The following is a 12815-nucleotide window of genomic DNA, read 5'->3' on the forward strand; positions in this document are numbered from 1 at the left end:
CTGAATCATAGCCAAAAGCACTCAGAAATATGAATAACAGCTTGGTATAGAATTTCACAAACATCCAAAACTTTGTAGTGCATAAAGAAGCGTTTGTAGGTCATAATAGAAATGGAAGACTATCAAAATATCCTTCAACCAGAAATAAACAATGAACTACATGCAAACAAGTGTTGACATATTGACAATGTATTTTCAATTATGAATGCATACAGAATATTGACAATGAATTCTGAACACAAATGTGGTATGTTAAGGTTCTATAATGTACATATACTTGCTTTATCCATGTTTTCATATGAATATAATGTATATATACATGCTTTATCTATTTTTCATATGAACATTTAAAATTTCACTGTATATTTTAAATTTTCCCTATATTTTATATAGCCGTCCCCTTTGTCGTCCCCACGCCGTCCCCAAAATTGGCAAAAAAAAATTGTCGTCCCGAAAACTCGTCCCCTACCGTCCCCGTCCCAAAAACTCGGGGTAACATAGTATAATATCAATGAAGTTTTGAACCAAATATCTCTGTACCAATTAACCATCCATAGACCTGAACCAAACTCCCTCAGTGGGATACAACCAATCTGAAATTATGTTCCTCCCCCTTTGACTAATATCTCTGTTAAGCTCTGTTTTTCACATGTATATCTCTCCCCCTTTGATATCAATGCCAGAAATCTGACATAAACATCAAAGAAAAATCATAAATCCTCTGAACTACACAGCTGACTACTCCCCCTAAGTAGTAGCACCAACAAATCAATCTGGAATGAATGATAGCTCTGATAAATGCAAACCAGACTAATGCCAATCAACGTCACTTAAGTCTCCACTAGAGGGGCAGAAACCCCTAATTTGTCTCTGAAGTACTCAAATGATTCCTTAGGCAAAGGTTTAGTGAGGATATCTGCAATTTGCTCTTTAATGTTCACATAAACCATTCTGACTTCATTTGCTTCCACCTTCTCCTTCAGAAAATTATGCTTGATTGATATGTGCTTTGTCTTAGAATGAAATACCGGATTCTTTGATATGTCAATAGCAGCAGAGTTATCACAGTGAATAACTACCGATTCATTACAATCTACCCTTATATCCTTCAACATTTGCTTTTGTAAAGTGGAAAATTGGATCCTAGTGACTCCCCACCTAGGAGAGAGAAAGGAAGCCACTAGGATGATTTTCACTTGGAGGAACTTTACATTCAAAAGAGGGGCTTGAATCCACTAGATCCAAATCCAAGGGAAACAAGGATGTGAATTCCAAGTGGATTGCAAGGGTTGAAGTGGGATTTACCCTATTTTATAAATAAGAAAATTGACTTGTTGACTATGTGGAAAAGAGAGAGAAAATGAGTGAAATGAGGAGCTACCGGTTTGGGATCGCGTTGTAACTTCGGATCTAAGCTAACTAGACTAATACAGATATGCCCTGCAAATTTAGAGAAAAGTCGTCGAGACCGTGACGGGAGTGTACATGGTCCTCCACAAAATCCACGAAACGAAAAGGGTTCTTCTATCTCTGCAAATGAAGCCCAAACCTGCAATTATAGCTGCGCACCTGCAACCTACACACAAAAAAGAGAGGAAAAGGGGTTGTGGATAGGGGTTTGCCTTAGTCAAACCCCGGTTGAGGAATCAACCATGAAAGAAATTAATTGTAAATACTTGAATGTAAACAATAGAAATGTATACCCTTGTAGATCTGCAACTTGTTGATGATGATTGCTTTGCTTTTTGAATGTAATCACAAGTGTTGCATGGAATGGCATGTAACATGACAAAACCCTAACACACATATATGCTTGCAAATGAATGTTGAAATATTGCTCCAATGGATGAATGAAGAAGACTTGAATGCTTGAATGCTTGAATGCTTGATGATGTATATATTCGCCTATGCTTGCTTATCTCATTCCTGCTTATCTGAATGAGAAACCAACTCCCTTTTTATACATGCCTCAGAAGATTAATTCATCTCACCAAAGGCCGACATCGGGGAGATTTGGGATCCCGAAGTGCAGATAGGTCCCCCGGCCCTATCTGCCACGCCCCTGTCCTGCCTTATCTTGGGGTTCGGACAGGGCCCTGAGGCTACCTCAAGGCTTAAACAGGAAGGGGTCAAGGCGTGAAAATGCAAAAAGAGGTCTTGGTCAAAAAGGAGGGTGTCGTCACCAAGGTGAGGACCTCAAATGTCGTTAAAATTGCAAGAGGCACAATTTTATGACACTACAACTTCATCCACGAAATTTGTGTTCCCCAGAATTTGTGTACAGTCAGTAGCAACAGCAACATACTCAACTTCGGCAGTAGATAAAGAAGTACATGACTATTTCTTGCTAATCCATGAAACAAGTTTCTTTCCAAGAAAGAAAACACCACCGGATGTGCTTTTCCGGTCATCTATATCTCCATCCCAATCTGCATCTGAATATGCACATAGTGTAAAGTCATCATAAACCATAGACCATACCTGAAAATCCTTGAAAATATCTAAAAACCCTAGCTACCAAAGCAAGGATTCAACATAATCAATTCCTTCCTTTTGAAAATATCCTTTGCAAACCAATCAAGCCTTGTTCCTCACAACTTGACAATCTCCATTCAATTTTATTCCTAAAAACCAATTTAGTTCCAATAACATTCTATCTGATCCAATTTCTCTTCCATAGATTTCATCCAACATCCATCCTTACATGCTTCATCTACTGATGTTGGTTAATTAAACATACCTTGTCAGCTACCAATCTTCTTCTTGTCCAATTATCTGATCTTCTGAATTATTCAACCTTACATACCTAGGAGTCTTCTGACTTTCTATTTCTCTGCTCAGATCTTCAATTACTGTTGAATTTTCTGATACTGCTGGAGTAACTGGTTCAACATTTTGTTCCGATACAGGTGCTATCGATTCAGTTATGATCATTTCCACTTCCGGTTCCCTCTCATAAGTTCTAATTTGACCTCTAAACTACTCAACCACCTTGACATTAACACTCTCCACAATTCTCTGCAATCTTTTGTTATAATATCTATATGCTTTGCTTTCATTAGAATAACCAAGAAATATCCCTTCATCATATCTAGGATCAAACTTTCCAATTCACTACCAAGGATTTTGAAACACTTAACTGTAGATGTATGAGCAAACCATAACTCATAAAGTGGCTTACCGATTTCAAACCAGATCCAAGATCCAACAAATCTTCGTTGGTTAACCTTCAAACTGACTACTCCAAAATCTGAAACAGGCTTTCAAACCACTTACCAAGGGTAATGCAAGATCTGTCATTAATTTGCCTCCCCCTAAGGCGAATGCCTTAGATACCGGATGAGATTCTTGTCGGTGCAGGAATAATCTGCTCCGCCAATTGAGTAACCGGGGTATTTGCTTCTGTTGATTGATCCTCAGACTTTCTAATCCATTTCTTCTCATGCTCCTTCTAGATATCATCAACCTTCTGCTTTCCCTTCTCATTAGATTTGTCATTCCCTGCCGGTAGGTTCTTGCTTCTGCAAAATTTAGCAATATGTCCTACTTTGTTGCATACATAACAATGACATTGTTCTTTTGAATTGCCTTGTTGAAACCTTGACCATTTCTCGACCTACATTGATTAGCCATATGCCCAAACTTTCCACATGCATGACATTTTACATTCATTCTACAATTTGTTGTCCTATGACCATACTTTTTGCAATTGAAACACTGACCGATACCTGAATTATTATTCTGATTTGCTCTATTTCTACATTGACTTGCCATATGACCAAACTTATTGCAAACAAAACATCTACCACTAAGTTTATGTGCATTGGGTTGCCTTACTGATGACCTTTGATTCCAGTTGACTGGTGGATTCTCCTGATTGATCTTCTGACTGGATGTGTCATCCTGATTTGCAGTACCGGAGCTTTCTCCATGCTCAAATCCAAGACCTCTAGTGTATCCATTGTCCCTTTGATTCTTCAATAATTCATCAAGCTTTGCGGAACTGACCCTAAACTTTTCTTTGTATTCATCTGCAACATCCAGATCACCTCTTAGGACTATTATCATTCTTTCCAACTCTTGCTCATTGTTCTGTGATTGTACCAATTCAGATCTCAATATATCATTCTCATGCATCAACCTAATGCATTCTTCAAATCTGTCTTTCAGAGATTTAGCAAGATTTTCTTCATTCTTCTTCCAGTCTTCAATCTCCTTGGACATCCTCATGGTTAGGGCTTGCATCTCATTCTTCATGACATTATTCTCCTGACTCAGCTTCTAGCATAATCCTTTAAAGCATTATTTTCTCCATCATCTTGATTTTGTAATTGATCACAGAGTTCCTTCCTTTTGGCTTGCGCAGATGACAACCTCTCCTGCAGAGTAAAAATGAATTCCTTCGCAGATCTCAGCTCATCTTGCAGCTTCATGTTCCTCAACCTTTCAGCATCATAGTCCTCAAGAGCTACTTGAAGTTCCTTCCTCAAACTTATCTCCATAGATTCCGGATACAGGATCTTCCTCAAGCTATTAGACTTATTCCGAGACACCAAGCTCTAATACCAATTGTTGGTATCCAAGAACACTGAGAGGGGGGGAGAATCAATGTTATGCCGCAATGAATAAAATTAACCTTATTAGCACAACAACTCAACAACCGGTATACATAAAAGCAAATAACAATAAATAATAATGCAACCACACAGATGAACTCCATAATACCACAGATTTATACATGGAAAACCTCAATGAGGAAAAACCACAGTGGGATTGGAGACCCACAATATCTATCCACTAATCAGATGAATAAATATTACAATAAGGGGCATGCACATGTAGGAAGGCCAACAGCCTAGAGCACACTGCTCATCACAAAAGGAGTCTCACTGACTACAGAAAACATCGGACTACAATCCGGAAATAAGAATGAACTGCAAGAATAGCATCTCCTACGCCTGAGTACAGTTCTGGTTAAGCTTAACACTGGAGGTCTTAAACCTCTTTCACAAACCCAATTTGATCACCTATGATCGACCAAATCTTTTGCATATGATTACAACCTTTTTCGCACACAGATAATCCCATAACCATTCATAACCATGATCTACAAAGAGATCTTACATCATATATATACCAACCCGGGACCTAAACAATTAGGTCGGCCACCTAAAAGATAATACAATAAATCCATTGCCTAATCCCGCAAACCAATGATAAACCAAGTCGGCCTAAGACTGAAACAACATAAATCAATCAATAAATCCAACCGGTAACGCATCGGGAGCATCAACCAACATGTTACATAAACCAGTCCATAACCTAGCAAAATAAGACTGGACCTAAAATAGGTCACCATAAGCCAAATGAAACACCACCGATCAACTGGAACATGACCATGATAACCATCAGCATCCTGATAACCTTCTAGAAGCCGCACCAACACCACTTATCGGATTCATCAAAAGATCTTCAACAAAGCTCTGCTGGTAAAACCCTTAACGGTAACCAAAAGGCTTACTAGAACATATGATAGCTTTTGGATCACCATATCCCGAACCAACTGAATGTGACAAGCATCTGAACCACATGAATGACCGAACCAAACCAATTCCACCAATCGGAATATACCGGAGACAAATCTCCTGATCATCATCAAAGTCCAACCACTCTACCGGAACCCAGTAGACAACCAAACAAGCTAGTGTTGACATCAATGCAACACATAATCAATTCCTCCAAATTGCCAACAATCATCTCCAACTTCGGTATCAACCTCATCTTCAAGTTCAACTCTAACAAAAGTGGGGCGTGTGGGTCTGTCATATGTGCATGTGTTAGTCACATGAGCTCTGGAGTGACCAGCAATACTACCATTATCTTCTTGATTCTGATCATTAACTTTAGGTATGGAAAGTTGTTGTATGGCGGTAGTCAGTTGTTGCAACACTGTTGTTATCCAGTTGCTATACCTCTCATGACCTCCCTTGCCTCGTTATCATCATTCTGTGTAGTGTTTCTGGTGGCTTCTTCATTCCTGTCACCCATATTTTCAATTTGGTTTTGGCCAAATTAATAGTGGTTTCCCTGTAAACCAAATCTCTTGCGAATATAAAACCTGTGATGCCCAAACTGTTGGTGATGCATATGAAATCCCCTAACCCTCCAGGATGGCAGGATCAGAGCTCTGATACCACTGTGATGAACCCTTGCTAGTTCAATTCCTCAATCTGTTGTGATTTAATATTTTTTTGTGTTTTTTATTATTAGAGATGGTCTTTCAGAAAATAAAAATAAAAAAAAGTTGCAGAAGGGGTTTCATTAATTTTCAATACATATTCAAAGAAAACATGAAATTAATCAGCTGAAACAATAAATTGGAGAATTTAGAAGCATAACCGTAGGTCCTTAGACAATTTATTGAAATTAAAAAGATTCAAACCAGCAACTTACAAAGTTCTGATTTTTATTCTAAAAACAATTCAGATCTGCTCTTATTTAATAATAAGACGCCCAAACAGTAAGGAGATGCCGCCAATAAATGAGCAAGTTGTGTGCTTGGAAAAAGAGACTTCCAAACCACAAAAAATTACCAGCAATAACAGCAAATAGAAAACCTACAACAAATCTGCCTTGTAAGAAGCAAAAATCTACCCCCAATTTGATTCAATTTGACTTTTGGATGAAGCCAACCAAGCTGCAACAATTCGATTGATCAATCACAATCTCAAAGCTACTAAATTCTGAAGAATGCACGCTCTCCAAAACAGGTCCAAACCCTAGCCGCCATAGCCAAGTGCTCAGAAGAAATGTCAAATGCTCCATATCAATTAATTAGGCCTAATTTCATCTTGGCCGCCTAAATACCCAAAAGGTGGGATTTTCAGCAATTAGGGTTTTAAAAATAATAACTTGCTTTTAGGGTTCCCAACTTAACCCTAAAAGGGACGCCCAACTTAGGAGATATAGAATTTTCACTTAAATAAATTTAAGTGATGCACTTTATGATTTTATTTTAATATTTCATTAAAACATTAATTGCCTGCGAGAACCCCACTTAAATTCATATCTCCCTCATTATCGCTCAAAAACTAAATCCGTTAGAAGCTGGGACCACAATTCGCCATGCCAGTGAAAATAGGACAATGTCTATTTTTAGCAGTTTTTCCCTAAAAAAATAGGAAATACTCATATGATGTCAGAAACTGATGAAACGAAGACCAGAACTGAACTCAACACTGAACTAGAACAAATAGACTGACCACTCCTCAAGATACATCATTGACCCCCTTATCCATACCTTGTTAGCCTACAAGGATCCAAAAATAGGCTAACTCCTCAAACCACTGCCTGTGACTGGGATGGGGACACTACAAATGCTTGATAAATTTGCCATCTTAAAATGAGATGTTTAATTGGATGATTGGTGACTTGAGAGAATGTCATGAAGCATGAGTTATGTTGCAATCAATATAAAGAAGAGTCAATTGGTTTCTTTCGACTGGGCTCTTGTATGAGATTCTTTCAAAAACTCTTCATGCCTTATCATTCTGAAAGTTCCTCAAAAAATAAATCCCCGAGAGTCCAAGACATACTCCCGCAGTTATAGCATCTTGGGGACAAGTAGAATTCTAGACATCCCCAAAAGATAGATGCACTCCTGCAGTTATAGTATCTTGAAGACGATTAGAATTCTAGACATCCCCAAAAGATGGAGGGCATGTTAGGGGTGTAGACCCTCATGTAGGGGCTATCACAATGTGACACTGTGCATATCTGCCCTTGTATGATAAGCTAAGTTACCGGTTCTTTGGGTATTGGCCTAGGTCCGGGTCCTGGTTCGTGCCCGGTCCTGGTCCAGCCCAAGTTCGACCTGGGTTCCACCCGGGTCCTTCCCAGGCCTAGGTTCGGGTCCTGGTTCGTGCCCGGTCCTGGTCCAGCCCGGGTTCGACCTGGGTTCCACCCGAGTCCTTCCCATAGGGAACCCGACCACCTAGGAAGGACCCAGGTCGAACCCAGGAAGACACGGGTGAACCCAGGCTCGTGGGTTCCCAAAAACGGGGCCCACGGGTCAAAAAACAATAAAAACCAAAAAAAAAGTACACATTGGCAATTGGCAATTATGGATTTATGATTTATCATTTATGATTTATGTATGGAAAGTCACATTGTATATTTTATTTTTGTATGGATATATATAATATATATGTATATATATAAATTTATAATTAATATATGTATATATGTACGGACGAACCCATACCCGTACCCAAGAAAAAAAAAATTTTGCCAAACCCACGAATCCGTACCCGAACCTGAACCCGAATTCGAACCCGAACCGGTAACTTAGATGATAAGCTGTTTGGTTTTCTCTCAATCAATAATGGACTTAGGGAAACCAAATCCAATGGTTTCTTGCTAAAAAATTGTTATCAAGGTGATTTTCAAAACTGGTATCAATAAAAAATAAAAAAAGCTTATCATTTTGTTTAAAGCTCAAATGGGATCTGAATAGGAATGCTATTGTAACATCTTACCAACCATAGTAATTTGACTCTCACTCCTAAAGGTGGTGGAGGCATTTGTCAAAGGGAAGGTAATTTTCAAATGATCATCTTATGTGGTAGGTTATTTATCTCTAGAACTCGAAGAGGTGAAATTTTATCTTGAGTTGTACTTTTTGTTAGAGAAACAGTGGTAAAATAATCATCGATCTTAAGAGGGAACTTGCTTATGTTTTATAATTTTTCTTATAGCAGCATAAGTCTATTTGGAATACATGAATGAAAAAGCAATTGAATTTAACGATCAAGTAAAGAAATTTCCAAGAGTTATTCATTATATATATTCTATCACTTTCAAATAGGTGATTTATTTTAGTGAATGTTACTACAATGGTCTATTTATTTTTTGGACTCCATTACTAGAGTTGATCTATTATTGAATTTTTAGGATTTATCGATATGTACTCATAGCCTTTCTTTCCTTGGTTTAAGCATAATAGCATTGCATTGGAATAGAGAGTACCAATCATTTTACCATGCTTGTTTGACCCACTGCATGGAAGAACAGTCAAACCTGGGTATTACACAATAAAACACACAAGTTTTTCACATAAACTCTAGTCAGTTCAAAAGAATGTGATTTAAATGAGTATGATAGAAAAATTCAAGCTTCTCAAAGAAAGCAACAGTTTTCCACATATAAGAAGTTGCCAAAATATTTTTCAGAGTAACTGCAGAATGGAAAATTCACAACACATGTAACCATTGACTACAACGATCTGTCAAATTGGCCTGGACACACCCATCTCCAGGAGAGTATTGAAATGTTTTGAGTCTTTCGACACGTCTACAGACATTTTCATTATAGGTATGATAATTTTTTGTTTAGTACATGTTTATTATAATGTCTATCAACTATATAAGCCATGAAATAACAAAAACCCCTTTTTGTAATTTTATAAAGACCATGTCAATTTTCTAGTGTTTAGTGTTTTGCCATGTTTTTCCTATTTCAAACACTGTGTAATTGAAAAACATACCCAAATTTTCCTAGCAGCCATTGGTGTAACACAATGGCTTTTTCCTATAAGCTAAAGAAATTATTAACACACAAAAGCAGTTTGATGACGGGGGATGGATCCACACTTTTTTCCTCTGTAGACCATATATTGACAATACAGACCCAAAGCTTAGAAACAAGATATATGTGACAGTTGTACAAGTGTAAGCCATAGTGGCAACAAATACAACGAAAGATCAGAACTATAAGCTTCAAACAAGTCACCACTATAGACTAAAATAACAATTGCATTATAGCAATTACTGTATTACTGACTGCAACAAAAGTTCACAACACATCCGCAACAAGACAAAATAACATTACTTAAATGCCAACAGTTTTAGAAGCATAACAGTTACTGCAATTAAATCATATTTAGATACATGTGTCAGTGTAGCCATACAAAATAGAACTACTATAACTCTGGTTCTTTACCCTTCAATGGAGCACGGCCTCTACAACAGAATTTCAATTTATTGTACCATGTTCTGAACAGGCAGCTGTGGGTATCATGACCTGTGTAATTTTCCATTCAAATAATGATACAACTATCAAATATGATAATATCTGCTTGAATTTCAAAAAGAAGAGTTAGAACATGGTACTTGTCTAATATGGTCTAGGATCCTACATTCACAATATTGTCTGTGAAGAGTTCAACATGTCCCAAAAAATACACGCCCAGTTGACCATCACCCTACCTTTAGTAGCATTAACTTAAAGAAATATCCAATCACATTAACTCTTGAGATAACTGCACTATGAGATCTCGTAACCACCTTCTAACATTCCAGTAGTATTTAATAAATAATGACTCCCAACTTCACAGCCTAGCATTTCAAATCTGCATCGCCCATGGGCCAATAATCCCCAAATAAGATCCCCCCATACTGCCACTTAGGTTCCTTCACTAATTCTAGCATACTCTCCGTGTTATTCGTAATCCTCAGATCATCGGGATCACCTGGCATCAGTTTTCAATGCAGATGCACCGCAGGAAATTCCTTGGCAGCCAAGCTTTAAACTTGAGCATCCTAATAAGGGATCAGCAAAAAGCCTAAACCTCAACACATTTACAAAAGCATCAATACTAATAGCTTGATTCTGATCCCTAGTTAACTTGTGGAGTGTGTAGAACTTACTGAAAGGATATGGTGCAATCTATTGGACTAAAAATTCACAACACTAACATCCTTCTTAAACTCTCCCCTAAACTTATGATATGATCTTGTATAACCAATGTTCACAAACTGATCATTAATCAAACCCATCATATTTCCAAAGTCCTTGATTGTGATTGATAGTGTTTATAGATTCAACTGTGTACAATTTTTTAGAATAAATGTTTTGGATCACACTCCATGATCCATCATCAAGGTAAGGAATTTTTTTGATAGAGTGAAGAACTTACCCATTAAAAAGAGGAGAGGGGAGGGAGATGGAACGAGAAACAATAAAAAGGGAATCTCCATTCAACAAGGCTGAGTCAACTAAAAATTCAGAAAATACTAACCTAAAATGATCAAAAACAAACCAAAAGGCTTAAAAGACGATGAAAGAGCATGTGCATTGAACCCAAATGACAAATTATTGCAGAAAACATTCAAATTCAGAATACAATTAGCATTACCAATAAACATACAAACATTTTTGCTACTAGCAATACTAATTGTGGAAAACATTCAAATTCAGAATACAATTCGCATGACCAACATGCACGCAAATTTAAAATAAAATTAGCATTGCTAATAGCAAAATGAAAGTTGAGAAAGAGGATGCAATCAGAACAGTTAATTACTCGTCATTCCTTCCTATCCATGTGGGTTTTATTTGCATCCTTTTTCAACATCTTATAAGTTATTTTAGTTTGTTTTTGAATATTGTAGATTAGTATTTTCTGAATTTCTAGTTGGTTCAGTGTTGAGTTGAGATTTCCGATTTTTTCATTTTTCATTCCATCTCCCTCCCTTCTCTTTTTATAAGGTGTTCGTTGATGCTAAAAACTCTATATAGTTGAATCCAGAAGCACTGTCAATTATGATCATTGATCACTTATATAATATTATTATCCTTCACATCAGAAGTAATTTATTTATAATGAATCGAATCAAATCAAAGAGAAGCTTCACCACGCGAAATGTGCATTAATTTTAATCAAGATTATATGGCTGGACAAAATCAACTTACTCTTAGATTTCTAAATTATCTGGCGCTTGAAATAAATTATGAAATTCACAACTTCTGCATTGCATTGAAAATCTATTTCCTCGTTCAATATATATCAAGAAATTGATCAACTAGTTCCAAGGGGTATGACCAGTGTATTTCATAAACCTGCCACCACACATAGATCATCCCTAAACCTGCACAATTCTATAGAATTTATTTTAAGCTCCTTGAACCCTAATCAAATTATTAAACCCACACCCACGGGAATCTAAACAATTGCAGAAATGATATAACCCTATCGCACTGGACAGAAAGCATACAAAGAATTATTCTACGATTTCAAGTCCGCTGATGCCGAACAAAGACATGCCAAGCAAATTTTCTGACAAATGAAAACATTTTTTCATCCAAAAAGATGGGATATTAGCAGATTCACCGCTTACCTCATTTCTTTGGCGAAAGTATCCTGAGAATGAAAATTAATCCTGCATACATCGACTTTTAGAGCTTATGTTAAACTGAAATTTGATATCGTCAACATGGCATCGGCGAGAGTCGATCCCAGATACATATTTGAAATTATATTTAGGAATCTGTAATTTGTTTTATTACTTTCAAACAGGCGTCAAACGATGGGCAATTGTTCGGCATTAAACCCGGCGACTATCTAGATAAAATTGTTGGCGGCGTGATGTGCATGTGATGATTAAACATTTGTGGTTGCTTTTGCCCGTCACCGTCTAACTTCATTGTATTCCGTCTACCCTTCTCCCCTTTCCATGAGTTTATACAGTTCTTTTATTAAATTTTTAAATTTAGGTGAATCGGCCTTCATATATTAATTATAAGCTTCTAATTCTTCGTAGTAAAGTATTAGCTATAAGTATGATTGAATGAATGAATGAATATTTTTAGTGAAGTTTCCTAGGTCAAAGAGTTTATTAGCAAAAAAAAAAAGGCATGCAAAGCTGAACAAATCCAAACTATTAAACCTCTTTCTCTTTCTTTTGAAATATAGAAAATATTATTTAAAATTATAGAGTTGATAATGTTAATAAAATTAATAAAAATAAAATTAGGAG

The 12815-nt window shown here is 36.9% G+C and overlaps 1 protein-coding gene across 8 annotated transcripts in view; it reads right to left on the reverse strand.

The window, feature by feature from the left end:
- LOC131079523 (uncharacterized) overlaps positions 1-12439 on the reverse strand; it is a 174437-nt gene extending 161998 nt beyond the window's left edge. For 2 of the 8 annotated variants that reach the window (XM_058017494.2, XM_058017492.2), the window contains exons 1-2: positions 12177-12436; positions 9040-9078 (exon numbers count right to left, since the gene is read on the reverse strand). The gene's annotated coding sequence lies outside the window, so the exon portion shown is untranslated. Of the gene's footprint in view, positions 1-9027; positions 9079-9999; positions 10081-12176 lie in introns of all 8 variants that reach the window. The other 6 variants (XM_058017497.2, XM_058017493.2, XM_058017496.2 and 3 more) reach the window with 4 other exon arrangements.
- Positions 12440-12815: the final 376 nt, after the last annotated feature.

Source organism: Cryptomeria japonica, chromosome 8, assembly GCF_030272615.1.
Source record: "Cryptomeria japonica chromosome 8, Sugi_1.0, whole genome shotgun sequence".
Classification (NCBI taxonomy): domain Eukaryota; kingdom Viridiplantae; phylum Streptophyta; class Pinopsida; order Cupressales; family Cupressaceae; genus Cryptomeria; species Cryptomeria japonica.